The 13,194-nt window shown below is 35.5% G+C and overlaps 1 long non-coding RNA gene across 4 annotated transcripts in view; it reads left to right on the top strand.

Moving 5' to 3' along the window:
• LOC144968390 (uncharacterized) overlaps positions 1-13,194 on the top strand; it is a 229,143-nt gene that overhangs the window by 213,877 nt on the left and 2,072 nt on the right. For 3 of the 4 annotated variants that reach the window (XR_013644576.1, XR_013644573.1, XR_013644574.1), the window contains 2 exons: positions 9,709-9,774; positions 11,488-11,895. This is a non-coding gene — a long non-coding RNA (uncharacterized LOC144968390). Of the gene's footprint in view, positions 1-9,708; positions 9,775-11,487; positions 11,896-13,146 lie in introns of those variants that run through there. The other variant, XR_013644575.1, reaches the window with a different exon arrangement.

Here is a 13,194-nt window from a genome sequence, read left to right as displayed (position 1 = left end):
TATGGGGATAAAGAAATATGATTGTTTTGAAAGTGTCTGCTGGAGAATGTATTTCCCTCCCCTCCCCCCCCCTATCTCTCTCTCTCTCTCTCTCTCTCTCTCTACCTCCCCCTCTCTCTCTCTCTCTCTCTCTCTCTCTCTGTCTATCTATCTATCTATCTATCTCTCTCTCTAACTTTCTCTTTCTCTATGTATTTATCTCTAAAACAATCTAAGTTTTTTTTTCCTCTTTCACTCTCTCATTCTCTATCTCATTCTATCTGCCTGTCTCACTCTCTCCCTTATCTCTCTTTATTTGTCTCTCTCTCACACACTCTGTGTTTGTGTGTGTGTGTGTGTGTGTGTATGTGTGTGTGTTTTGGAGATGGAGAATACAATCGTGTTTCATCATTGATTTTGTAGATAAAACGAAATTGATGTCACTCAGCTCTTTGTTATTGTTTTTTAGCCAGCTATTGTTATGAGTAGTTCTTACTCATTTATATTAAGCAGACTATAGATAGAACGAAGATGACGTCACACAGGCCTTTGTTATTGTTTTTTGCCATCCGCGTTTGTGAGTTGTTCTCACTAAACTGTATTAACCAGACGATCAAGGTTCATGGTTACACGGAGTTTGTGTGTTGGTCCGTTATAGATAGTTCGAAGATGACGTCACTCAGGCCTTTGTTATTGTTTTTGCCATCCGCGTTTGTGAGTTGTTCTCACTAAACTGTATTAACCAGACGATCAAGGTTCATGGTTACACGGAGTTTGTGTGTTGGTCCGTTATACTTCCGGATGGCAATGTTGTGAACTCCTTGGCCAAGCGCATTCTATCTATACTTTCGGATGGCAATGTTGTGAACTCCTTGACCAAGCGCATTCGATCTATAGATAAAATGCGCTTGGCCAAGGAGTTCACAACATTGCCATCCGGAAGTATAACGGACCAACACACAAACTCTGTGTAACCATGAACTTTTATAGTCTGGTTAATACAGTTTAGTGAGAACAACTCACAAACGCGGATGGCAAAAACAATAACAAAGGCCTGAGTGACGTCATCTGCATACTATCTATAGATAGAATGAAGTTGACGTCAATCTGGTCTTTGTTAATGTATTTTTTTTTTTTTTGCCATCCGTGTTTATGAGTAATTCTCACTAAACAGTATTAATCAGACTATAGAAAGTATGCAGATGACGTCACTCAGGCCTTTGTTATTGTTTTTGCCATCCGCGTTTGTCAGTTGTTCTCACTAAACTGTATTAACCAGACTATAAGAGTTCATGGTTACACAGAGTTTGTGTGTTGGTTCGTTATACTTCCGGATGGCAATGTTGTGAACTCCTTGACCAAGTGCATTCTATCTATAAACGTTTAAGTTTACACATAATTTTGTGTGTTGGTCCATTATACTTCCGGATGGCAATATTACGAGCTTCTTAGCCAAGCGCACACTATCTATAGATAGAATGCGCTTGGCCAAGGAGTTCACAACATTGCCATCCGGAAGTATAACGGACCAACACACAAACTCTGTGTAACCATGAACTTTTATAGTCTGGTTAATACAGTTTAGTGAGAACAACTCACAAACGCGGATGGCAAAAACAATAACAAAGGCCTGAGTGACGTCATCTGCATACTATCTATAAACGGTAAAGTGTACACACAGTTTTGTGAGTAAGTTTATCCGGCTGGCGGAATGTTGTGAGTAAATTACCTAAGCGCACAGCATCACTTGAATTAATTTATTTTCCGTAAAATTTTAGCGCTTGATTGTTACTATAAACTTAAGATTATTAAAGAATCTGAGTGAATCGAACAAAACCTTCTGAAAAATAATTCTGTAATTGTCTTTGAAGTAAAAGTTCTACTTCCTAGTCAGGGGCTGTCTAAAGTATATTTGTCAGAAAAACAGCGATATTTGAGAGTTCTGGGGAATATAAGAAATGTTTACACATTTATGTACTTCACGGAAAGAGTTTATAATACACTAAATGGAGTGGAGCTTTAAGACTTCAATGAAAACAAAAGAGAAAGAAATAATCAACAATATTTTTTTTTTTTGGATGAAGGCACTGTCATAATAATAATAATAATAATAATAATAATAATAATAATAATAATAATAATAATAATAATAATAATAATAATAATAATAATAATAATAATAATAATAATAATAATAATAATAATAATGATAATAGAAATAATAATAATAATAATAATAATAATAATAATAATATAATATACACTACTACTACTACTACTACTACTACTACTACTACTACTACTACTACTATATAATAATAATAATAATAATAATAATAATAATAATAATATAATAATAGTAATAATAATAATAATAATAATAATAAATAATAATAATAATAATAATAATAATAATAATAATAATAATAATAACAATGTCGTTTGCTCCTTGTTTCATTTCTCTAACTTCAATAATTAATTGCTTGTTATCATTCTACCTAGAACAAAATCATACCAGAAAAAAATTCTCAACCATCCCGAAGAGAGAGGACTGAATGCTTTGGATAAACTTAACAAACAAAAAAATGAATATCTACATAGTAAATTTCTACAGATTCACCATGCCCAATACGTTTTATGATAAAATAAGTTATATTCATCGTTACTATTTACCCCAGACAAACTGATCAAAGCTAGATCATTTCTATAATTCTTTGCCATTTTTAAGTTTGAAGGATATCCATTAAGAAATATTATAAAAACGTCCTTTTTCAAAGATTCATTTATGCCTTATATCGATTTGGTATCAAATGGAGTCTAAATATTTCAAATTCTAAATAATTCTGAATTTTATTTGAATTCATCAATTCTATTGAAAAATATAAATCATAGTTTCTCAAACTGCTGAATTATAAAATTTTGTAATTTGAATATGTTTCACTTGAAATTCGATCATTGGCAAACTGGTTTACTATGGTATAGTAACGAATAAATTTGGTAAATCACATTCATATAATTAATAAGGTCTTTTAAAGTTTGTCATTCAGAGTCACAGGGCCTATGAAGCCGTAGTAGAGCCCAATTGCTGTAGCGTTAAAAGGTCAATAGCAATTAAGTGCTTCCTTTTGTTTCAACGAATATGTTGCTGCTTGAAATCGAAGAAATAATAACAATAGGAAATGGAATGCGAGCTTCAATTCAATGAACGAAGACAGATTATGAGAACATTTCCCCTTTATCAAATTTAGACGAAAGAGATATATGACGCTTTAATTCCATGTCCCTATGTTTTCAGGCGCTGGTCTATCGTAAAGTACTTTCCACCAGATCTAACAGATTTAGCTTCTTAATCTTCCTAGGTGGACAGGTGGGGGTCAGAAAAAAACCTGGACTTCACTCTCAGATTCGCCTCTCCCCCCCCCCCCCAAGAAAAAGATAGTGAAAAAAAATACCAACTTAATTTTAGCCAAGTAATTGAATCAATAAACCACTCTTCGACTCACTGTCAATATCTTTCGATGACAGCGAGGATACACAAGAAATAATAATATCAAGACATATAAGAGTCAAATGAAGAAAAAAATAGGAAGTGAAAATCATAGGGTTTGACAGCAAAAGATGGTTTATGGGCGGACGGGTGTTGGTCTAATCAGGGTGGGAAGAAAGAAGTGGGCCTTTTTTACGGCACAGGGTGACTGGACGGGTCAGAGTGATAGTCGATTTATGACAAGGAGCCTGATGGACATAGCATGGAAGAACTGGTACATGAGACTCGCTGACCAGCTGACCGGCTGGAGGAAAAGCTAGGAAACAATTTGTGGTGGTTGTTAGGGTTGGGTGGGGTGTGAGAGGAAGCACCATAGTGTGATATTGAGGTCGATTCTCATTTCTCCTAGAGTCTGGATTAAAAATATTGATTAGTTACATTTTTAAAAACTTATTATTTTTTTTGTGGTTGAAATACCAAAAAAAAAATGTATTGAGATATTACTTCGCTACAATTGCTTCGAAGAAGAAGAAGAAGAAGAAGAAGAAGAAGAAGAAGAAGAAGAAGAAGAAGAAGAAGAAGAAGAAGAAGAAGAAGAAGAAGAAGAAGAAGAAGAAGGCGTGAGGAAAGAAGGAAATGCACTGAGTATGGTTTTAAATATCATTATGAAACCACTTTACATGTGCTTATGGATTGCCCACTATACAACGTGCAACGTTCGAAACACTGGGTCACCCCTACAACACTCAACACAAAGCTCTATGGTGAGGCTGAGGACCACAGACTTCATAGCAGATATCGGACTGCAGCCATAGATGTCCATCAGAGGAACGAAGAAGAAGAAGAAGAAATATCATTACAAGTCTCCATTACATGTTTACGGTCAGATCCATGTCTTTCAGCTACTTTCATCAATAACTGTTTTCAGTATTCGACTGGGAACGAAAAGTATGCCTGAATTCACATGTTAAGTGTAATTAAAGATGTTTGAGAATAGCAGTTTCACTAACAAATTCTTCTTTAGTTAATTGTTGTTAGATGATTGTAGACTTTGGGTCAGAAACGTTTCTTTTTAATTATCTTGTTCTTTCTTTATAAGAATTATCATAATATTCATTTTTGTTGAACATTCCGTTTAACGGTTCATAGCTTCTAACAGCTGAGAATTCACTTTCAATAAAACGTGATCTTTCAGAGAGTTCATTGCGGTTTCTTGAGCGTGAATGGACAATAGCAATTGCTTGCTACTGTATGGATAGGACCCTAGTCAAGTAAAGCTTTTTCCACCAGATATAACAGACTCAGACACCCAATCACTGCTAAATGTACAAGGGGGTAAACAAAAAAAATCTCGACTTCACTCGGGATCGACCTCGGACCATTTGCGTGTGAATAGAGTACACAACCAACTGAGCGATCGAATGTCTTTGCAATAAAACATATAACTTATTTATAAGATTATAAATGTTATACAAGTGTCATATTTTAAAAACAAACTATAAAACAATTCATCTCTACATACACCGTTGTGTCAGGAATAGATGCCACATAATATCAGCTGTATCGTTTTTGAGATTGTAACATTGTTATGATATACGTGCAAGAACTCTTCAGTGAGAAACCATTATCATTGTAATGACGCAATGTAATGGTCTTTTAGCACGTGTGCTATTTGGTCACACCAAGCTCAAAATTTGTCGCCAAGTGAATCGATAAAATTGGAGTTGGCGACGATAAGTGAATGCCTGTCCATTAGCACCAAGAGGAGACAGGTGCTTGACGAACCCGGCAATTTCGCCGCGTTTGCGGCAAAGCGTCACAAATAAATGTAATAAAGCGTCTGACATTGGCACTGCAACTCGCAATTATCAGGTAATCATCCGTTGATTGTTGTTGGCCTAATGCGCATGTCCAGGACATCGCCATCGGTTGATTGGTGGTTTGTGTGTGCATCCACGGATGTTTCAATCAATTCTGGGCTTCCGGTGGTCTTTCATCTTTCTGTTTCTTTTTGAGGCATTTAGTTTGTGTGCTTTGGAAATAATGAAGGAATAATATCAAATCTTTGGTAAAATTGTCATGTAAATGTTAATTGCATATATCTTTTTTACAAAAACGAAAAACAAAAACAAAAACAAAACCTGACGGATTCCTCCAGACGCTTCATTTGATTTTTTGTATGGGATATTGAGTGTATAAAATTAAATCGTTGATCAAAGGAAAAAAGAAATAGTGCTTATCTCTTTGTTGTTTTTATGGCAACACTCATACAATAGATAGATAGATAGATAGATAGATAGATAGATAAATAGATAGATAGATAGATAGATAGATAGATAGATAGATAGATAGATAGATAGATAGATAGATAGATAGATAGATAGATAGATAGATAGATAGATAGATAGATAGAGAGGAGAGGGAAGGAGGTGGGGAGTAAATGAGGTTTCCTGAGCAATCAAAAGCGTGGCTAAAAAAAAGACGAGAAAAGAAAGAAAGAGAAATGAAAAATTAGGACAAGATCGAAGCATCAGCAGATGAAAACGAGTGTGGACAAGGGAAATAACTCATGAAGGAATCCGAGTACATTCTGTGTACTTGTATCGATGAGAGAATTGGCGGGAACACAGGACGGTAAAGATCAGAGTGGCTCCCCTGTTAGATGGCCGATTCTCTCTGAGTACTCGTTCCAGCTCCCTTGGAACCAGGGGAGATGGGATTGTTGGGGGGGGGGGGGTGCTGCTAGAGGATAAAAAGAAAGTAGAGGGACATTTGGAACGACGTTCATAGGAAGGGTGAAAAGATAGAGAGACAGAATTCCGTTATGAAGGGAGAGATGATAGCTGGGTTTAGGGGTGTATCCCTTGGGACGGGGCACACAGAGATCGGGCAACTCCTTTTTATCGGTGTCTAATTTGTGGGGCCGTCAAGGGCCACCCGCCTAATTAGCTACCGGGACCTCCCCACCTCCCCCACCAACCCCCAACCTCCAACCCTAAAACTTCCTCTCCCGGTCCTATTTCTCTCCATCCCAATCTTTTTTTTTTCTTTCGTTCAATGCGTTTACCATGGACATTCGTCTACTCCCTCCCGATGCCCTTTTCCTTGTTGGCTCCTTTACTTACATTCCTTATATATATTCTATTTATATACATTCTGACTTTTTACTTCTTTAATTAAGCGATCACAGTCCATAAAATTCTGATCAATGGGGAACAAAAGTTTGATCTTTAAAAAAATTCGCTCCAATCTCATTGGAAATGAAAAACCACTCTTAGGGATGAATGGAAACATGCCTTGTGTTATTGATCTACTGGCTGATGGCATTTTGTATTCTAGTCTAAATGTATGCTGATGGTCAATAAAGATCATTCATCCTCGCTCTTTTACGTCCCGTAATCCTAAGAATCTGACTGTACATGCTGCGACTGAAAAAATACTGCTGCTACCTTATGATTCAATACGTAACTCATGCATTATTAATTAGTTCTCCGAAGGATTGGTTACACATACACTTTCAATGAATTTGGAACAGGAAGAGTAGAAGGTGTGACCTCACGACTTCTCTGCCCTATTGTCTGTCGAAGTCGCAGGTTTGAGTGTTTGTGCCATGATGAGGCCTATTTAAATCGATCAATATTTCAAGGAGTTCTGGTCAAATTTTTAAATTAGAGTTTCCCAGAGTACGCAGTTGACTAGTTATTCATCGTATTCACCTCAACATGATACGATTTTGAGTCGATTATTCACATATGTCACCGATCGCCTCAAACCTTTAATCAAACTTGAGCTTTTATGTAGCGCAATATCCACTAAACGTGCTCAAAGCGCTTTACAAAGGGGCCCTAACCAACAGCAACACGTAACATGTAGAACGAGACATGACGTCTGTTAGGCGATATTACAATTTTTTTTTCGGACAGAGACAGAGAATGTGAGTAAAGAGCCTTTTCCAAGGACTCAAGTATGCGCCGAGCAAGGCTCGAACCCAGGACTTTCCGATCCGAAAACGAGTGTCATACCACAAGACCACATAGCCGCACCTTTAATACTTTTAAAACCTTTAATATATCGGGTAGATCGATATGACGAAAATGCGGATCTATCATCAAATATTGTTGCTACGCATATATCTAAAAACTCACAACACCAGCCAGTCGGATATAACGTACTCGTACCAACATAAAAACTATATTTAACCTTGACCGTTCAAAGTCTGATTGATACAATTTAGTGAGAACAACTCATAAAAATAGTTGGCTAAAACAATAACAAAGAGCTGAATGGCGTCAATTTCGTTCTTTCTATATCAAAATAATGTAATAATAATAATACGGCACAACATGTTTGTCTATTAATTTACGTTTTACAACATGTATGAAGTTGACGTAACTCAGTTCTTTGTTATTGTTTTAAGACGGCCAGTTGGGTGATTAGTTTTCATTGGATTCTCTCAACCAGACAATAAAAGTTAAAATATAGATAGTATGCGCTTGGCTAAGAAGCTCATAACATTGCCATCCGGAAGTATAACGGACCAACACACAAAACTGTGTGTATCCATGAACGTTTATAGTCAGGTTAATACAGTTCAGTGAGCATTACTCATAAATGCGGATGGCAAAAAACAATAACAAAGACCTGAGTGACGTCATCTTCGAACTATCTATATAAAAAGTTTTGTGCGATGACACGTTTCTGCTGGTGGCCAAATTTTGATGTCGTGAGTACTTTACTCTAACGCCTAACATCAATAATGGGGACTTATTTCTGGTTCTCCTGCCAAAAAAAAATGACTGTTTCCAATATACGAAGTTTTGCTATAGCACGGGCGGTATTTCTTCTTTCCCACAACCCAGCCGGCCATTCTGATCGCCTTCCCTACCCGAGATATAAAATCTGTCAATGATCCGTACACGCCAGAAGAGATTTATTTCCTATTCTTATCGGATATTGTGGCCTGTCCGGAACCGACATGAAATTGGCATCTCAAAGATGCTGAAGCCCTCGCAAATTCTGGACCAATCGAACGTCTGTCCATCTTCCCGTGACCTCTTCCACGCATGCGCGACCCTAATTCTTTGCACAAGGAAATAAGATGAAAGTCGTTAATATTTCTTTTTATTTGGGTGACGATGAAAAAAATATATATATTGCGTTGGATCTTGCTTTGGAGTAGAATTTAACATATTATCAATATTGTTTTAAAAACGAAAGTAAGAGTAGATAGAAATTCAGAGCGTAAACCCGGAAGACACAAAAGGTTAAGAGGCGGAATTGTCGTACCAGTAAGATCGCGGGTTCGCATAATAAAAACATAATATGACGTCCGTATTAAATTTTATAATAATAAAATGTATCAGTTTAAGAATATCTATTTCTCTGGCCGGCATCCGGTTTTACTCAAAATTTATTTTGACTCATAATATTGTAACCACGTTGACATTTCTTTATGTGAAATCGTGTACTTATTGGCAGGTCTGATAACCCACATTGTTTTGGGCTCATTGTTGTAATGGAAATACTCTCAATCCGACCCAAAATATATTTCATTACAACAATGTTAAATCAAGCCCAAAAGTGCGTTCGGTTACGGACCTTGCAAATAAGTGCACGGTGCCTTGATTGCATAATTTTGCTAGCTAATCCAAGTTCTGCTAAGAATGATTTTTATGCGATGATTATAATCCGATAAGTCAAAATAACAAATTATGTCCAAGCACCAATCAAAGTTGATTAAATTCCCGGATAAGTCCAGAGAAATTTGTAATATGGGAATTTCTTCAAACCATCAAAAGTTTGAGTGTTTTTTTTTGTAAATTAAGAATAGAAAAAAAGGGAAAACATAACAAAACAAACAAACAAACAAATAAACAAAACAAAATTTTAAAAAAACCCCCAAAAAACCCCCACAGAATATGTATAAATTACTAGAGACTTGTAATATAGTTTTCACAAAAGGTTTTTGTAATCGTCTTATTTTATTAAGGTGATAATAGTAGAAAAATACTTGAAACGGATTGTAGGAGAAACATAGAATATGTGTAACTAGTTTACAATTTAATGAAAGTTCCGTTGACTTTTGACCTTAATTGTAATTGGTTTGCTAGTAATCTAGGTCAGGCGGTCTAGTAGAGAAAAAATGCTGTCCTCTGAGCGATCTATGTAGTAAATTTTGAACAATGGTATTACATAAAAAAGATGATTTCATTTATATTTTTCCATTTTCTCCACATCAACAGAGTGCCTCTCAAGACGAATATAGACAAAGATGGAGGTGCCATTGTATTTTAGGACTGTTATTGTCTGTGAGTACAATTCAAATATTGCTTCTCTAAAACATTTTATAATACGTGTTAGGTTTAGGAAATACATTATTTTCTTTCAACCCAACAGCAGTGATTGGGAAGTTGGGCTTATTAGATTAGACTGAAATTTTTTTCTAAAGGGTGTCAAGCAATCTTTTGGAGTTTTCATTTATGAACATTCTCAAGTATTAGGCCAGGCTTTTGCATAGTTTTAGCATAGAGTATTGCATTATCTTTATTGTAATTTCATTGGCGGAATAGGAGGTAGAGTCTGCAAAAAAGTTTTTTTTTCAATGTTTTGGTAAGTTTAAATTAATCAATTAACATTTAATTAGATTTAAATAATTGTATTTAAAGAGAGAAAAAAATGAAATTTTTGTTATATTTATTTATGTTTGATTGAGAACAAAGAATGTGGTTTCTTAAAGTAACCACAAAAAAGGTCCCATAATTTATGGTTATTTGAATTATAAAATTAACTTTTGGCTATTTTTACCCGTTTGTGACGATTGGTTAAATTTCTTCATTTTTCTTTGAATATTATTTCCTCATCCTTCACCTTCACTATTTTGGTCATGCCTTGATAATATAATTGTTTTTTGTTTTTTTGGATAAAGTTATTTTGCATTATATTTTATTTGTTTTCCACGTTAATTTGTGTATTGTTGTGATGACGAAGGGTTTGTACCCGAAACGTCCATTGTCTGTTTTGTTCCCATACGAAGCTTCTCCAGTCTACATCCCGCATGTGTCCCCGACGACCAGCTGGTCATGGGAATGAGAAGAGAAGAACAAGAACACTTGGGACTGATGGAAAGTCCCCATCGATGTAGGGTTGCGCATTTAGAAAGGTTCTAAATCGTAACCTGTTTGCAGTCACCCAGAGCCTCCTCTTAATGGTACAGAAGTCTGGCAACTTCTCTCCCACAGATTCTCATTTTACACCAAAGTGCACGGGAGATTGTACGTAAAGAGCCCTTTTCTAGGACTCGACTTTTCATCGCTCATTGTGGGACTCGTACTAGGAACCTACAGGCTGGGCGCTATACCAAAAATCTTCCTAGCCGTAAGGGGAAACTGTGGAAATTCGGAATATTATAGCTTACGGTTAATCCTGATTAAAAGCTATGTGGTGTAGTTTGGTGCTTCCCCAACTGTCTTCAATGTGATATATTATTACGTATCTGAAAGAGCTGAAGGTATTATAGAGTTCAACTTATAACAGAAAACTTTACGTTAAAGTGATATCTGACTTTAATATGTGAATGGTTTTTGGCGATTTGTACTTATTTTGCAAATTTGCTTACCCAGATTGTCATGGTCTCGGTGTTGTAATGGAAATACCGTCAACCCAAAAACAAAATATTGTCCATATTTCAACACTATAATAATATAATATAATGAATTTATATAGCGCCTAGTTCCAATTAAGAATTCCTCACATCAACACATCATGTATCATACACAAATATAGAACTGGCTTATTATGATACTGATAATTCAAGATCAAAACAGTACTCCGTTGACAGACCTGCAAGTACGAGCACATCCATTTACGTTTTTATTTCTATTTTGTCAAGTCAGATTTTGTAGTAGAAAAATTATATACTTTAAATAATGTACAGTAATGTATTCTACCTACTATGTGCCGAAATAATAGTGTATAAATCGTATTACTTTAATCCTCATCATTTCCTTATTTCTTTTCAACAGAAAAAATTTAAAATCGGATAAAGCATTTGATGTCAAAAGAAATAACAGAAAAAACAAACTCAATACGTCCAAGGATAGATAAAGACATTCAGGATGTCCAAAAACAGATAAAGAAACTCGGGATGTCCAAAAACAGACAGGAAACTCAGGATATCAAAAAACAACAACAAAAAAAAAAAAAACAACAGGTGATGTCCAGAAAACCAGTTATAGTTATTCTTGGTAGTTTGGTTGTTTTTTAAAAATTCCGTTTCTCTAAAAGTTGTGAAATACATTTCGCCCATTGGAAATAGATTATGCGAATACGTTTATCAGTGTGCTAGATCAGATCAAAAGAATTAAATAATAACATATCGGCATATCCAAAGAGAAACAAGAAATTGTAATTATTCGTGTCATAAATATGAATTTAAAACAGAAACCAAAGTCGGGGGAGTGGGGGGGGGCGATGAGAACCCGGGTCTTTTGAATCAAATCTGTATACACCAAAATCCCAAGCCACGTGCTGGTTTTGGTGAGTAAATATGACCTGTTTGGTCTTTATTCTTTTTGCTTTTCTTTATAAATTGTTTCACTGTTCAAGCTGCCCCTCAGGCAATCCCGCGACCCTTTACCAAATTCTATCTGTCTATCCGATATTTTTTTTCAACGACAGCAACGGTAGTGATGGGAATCGCCAACCTGGGAACATGAAATAACTTGTGGCAACATTCAAAAACAAAAGGGGAGAGAATTAAAAGAAAACTTTGCAAAGTTGAAAGGGAACCAAAATTAAAGCGCACAGAGTAAAATTGACGAGATAGTTGTTTGTTTGCGGTCGTGTGAAAAGAGTTAATTAAACATCTGGGTAAAGTTTTAGGGTTACTGGCGAGTTCTGTGTTATTCAATAAAATGAATCAGCATTGATTTGACCAAAAGAGCAATACGTTCTGTCTTTATTGTTTTGGGCTGAACTTTCCGTGAAGAAATGCTTTTTAAAACTAGAAAGTATTTTCCCATGGGTTAGTGAAAAACAACTGGTAGATTTCTGACATATAATTCAGTTGAAACTGGGGCAGATATTTTTGAGATGACATGTTTTTATACTTTTCCATCTAGTTTTTCTGGCACGGTTTCATATAATATGATATCATTTCAGATTTTCATCACATTTGTACTATATTTGACAACAAAACATCTAAATACAAGACTGTCATATATTTTAACTTGGTTGGACGTTTTATATTTCCTTGTCTGTTACCTTTTCGAAAAGAAAGCGTATTCATCTCGGATGGATTGTGCAAATTTAACTACACAATGTGTGACGCCTTGGAAATTGAGAGTTGAAATTTATTTGGAAAACCCAGCTGGTTGTTTGGGTGATATTGAGGACGTGGGGAATTCATTAATTTTTCAAAACTCAAATATCAGCTTTCTTTTATTTTATAAAATGTCGAAGTGAAGTTATTTTATCACAGAATGTCAGTATGTCGTGCTATATGAATGGTTTTGGTAGTGTAATGATATGATTCGATCACTCTTATTTTCAAGGAGTTCCTCGTTCCTAGCGTCGTATGCAGGTTGAGTCATAAAGCGTCCATATTTTACATAAACCTCTTTTAATTCCATGCCATGTGAGATCTTTATATTGTATTCTTTTCTTCTTTTTTTTGCCAACAGATTCTTCCACTTGTGGATCTCTCGACATCTTGATACGAACTCATTGGT

This window comes from Berghia stephanieae, chromosome 3, assembly GCF_034508935.2.
Source record: "Berghia stephanieae isolate SIO BIC M18660-M18661 chromosome 3, UCSD_Bste_1.3, whole genome shotgun sequence".
Taxonomy (NCBI): domain Eukaryota; kingdom Metazoa; phylum Mollusca; class Gastropoda; order Nudibranchia; family Aeolidiidae; genus Berghia; species Berghia stephanieae.
Note: the sequence above shows the minus strand (reverse complement) of the source record. Positions and strands in the feature narration are given on the sequence as shown.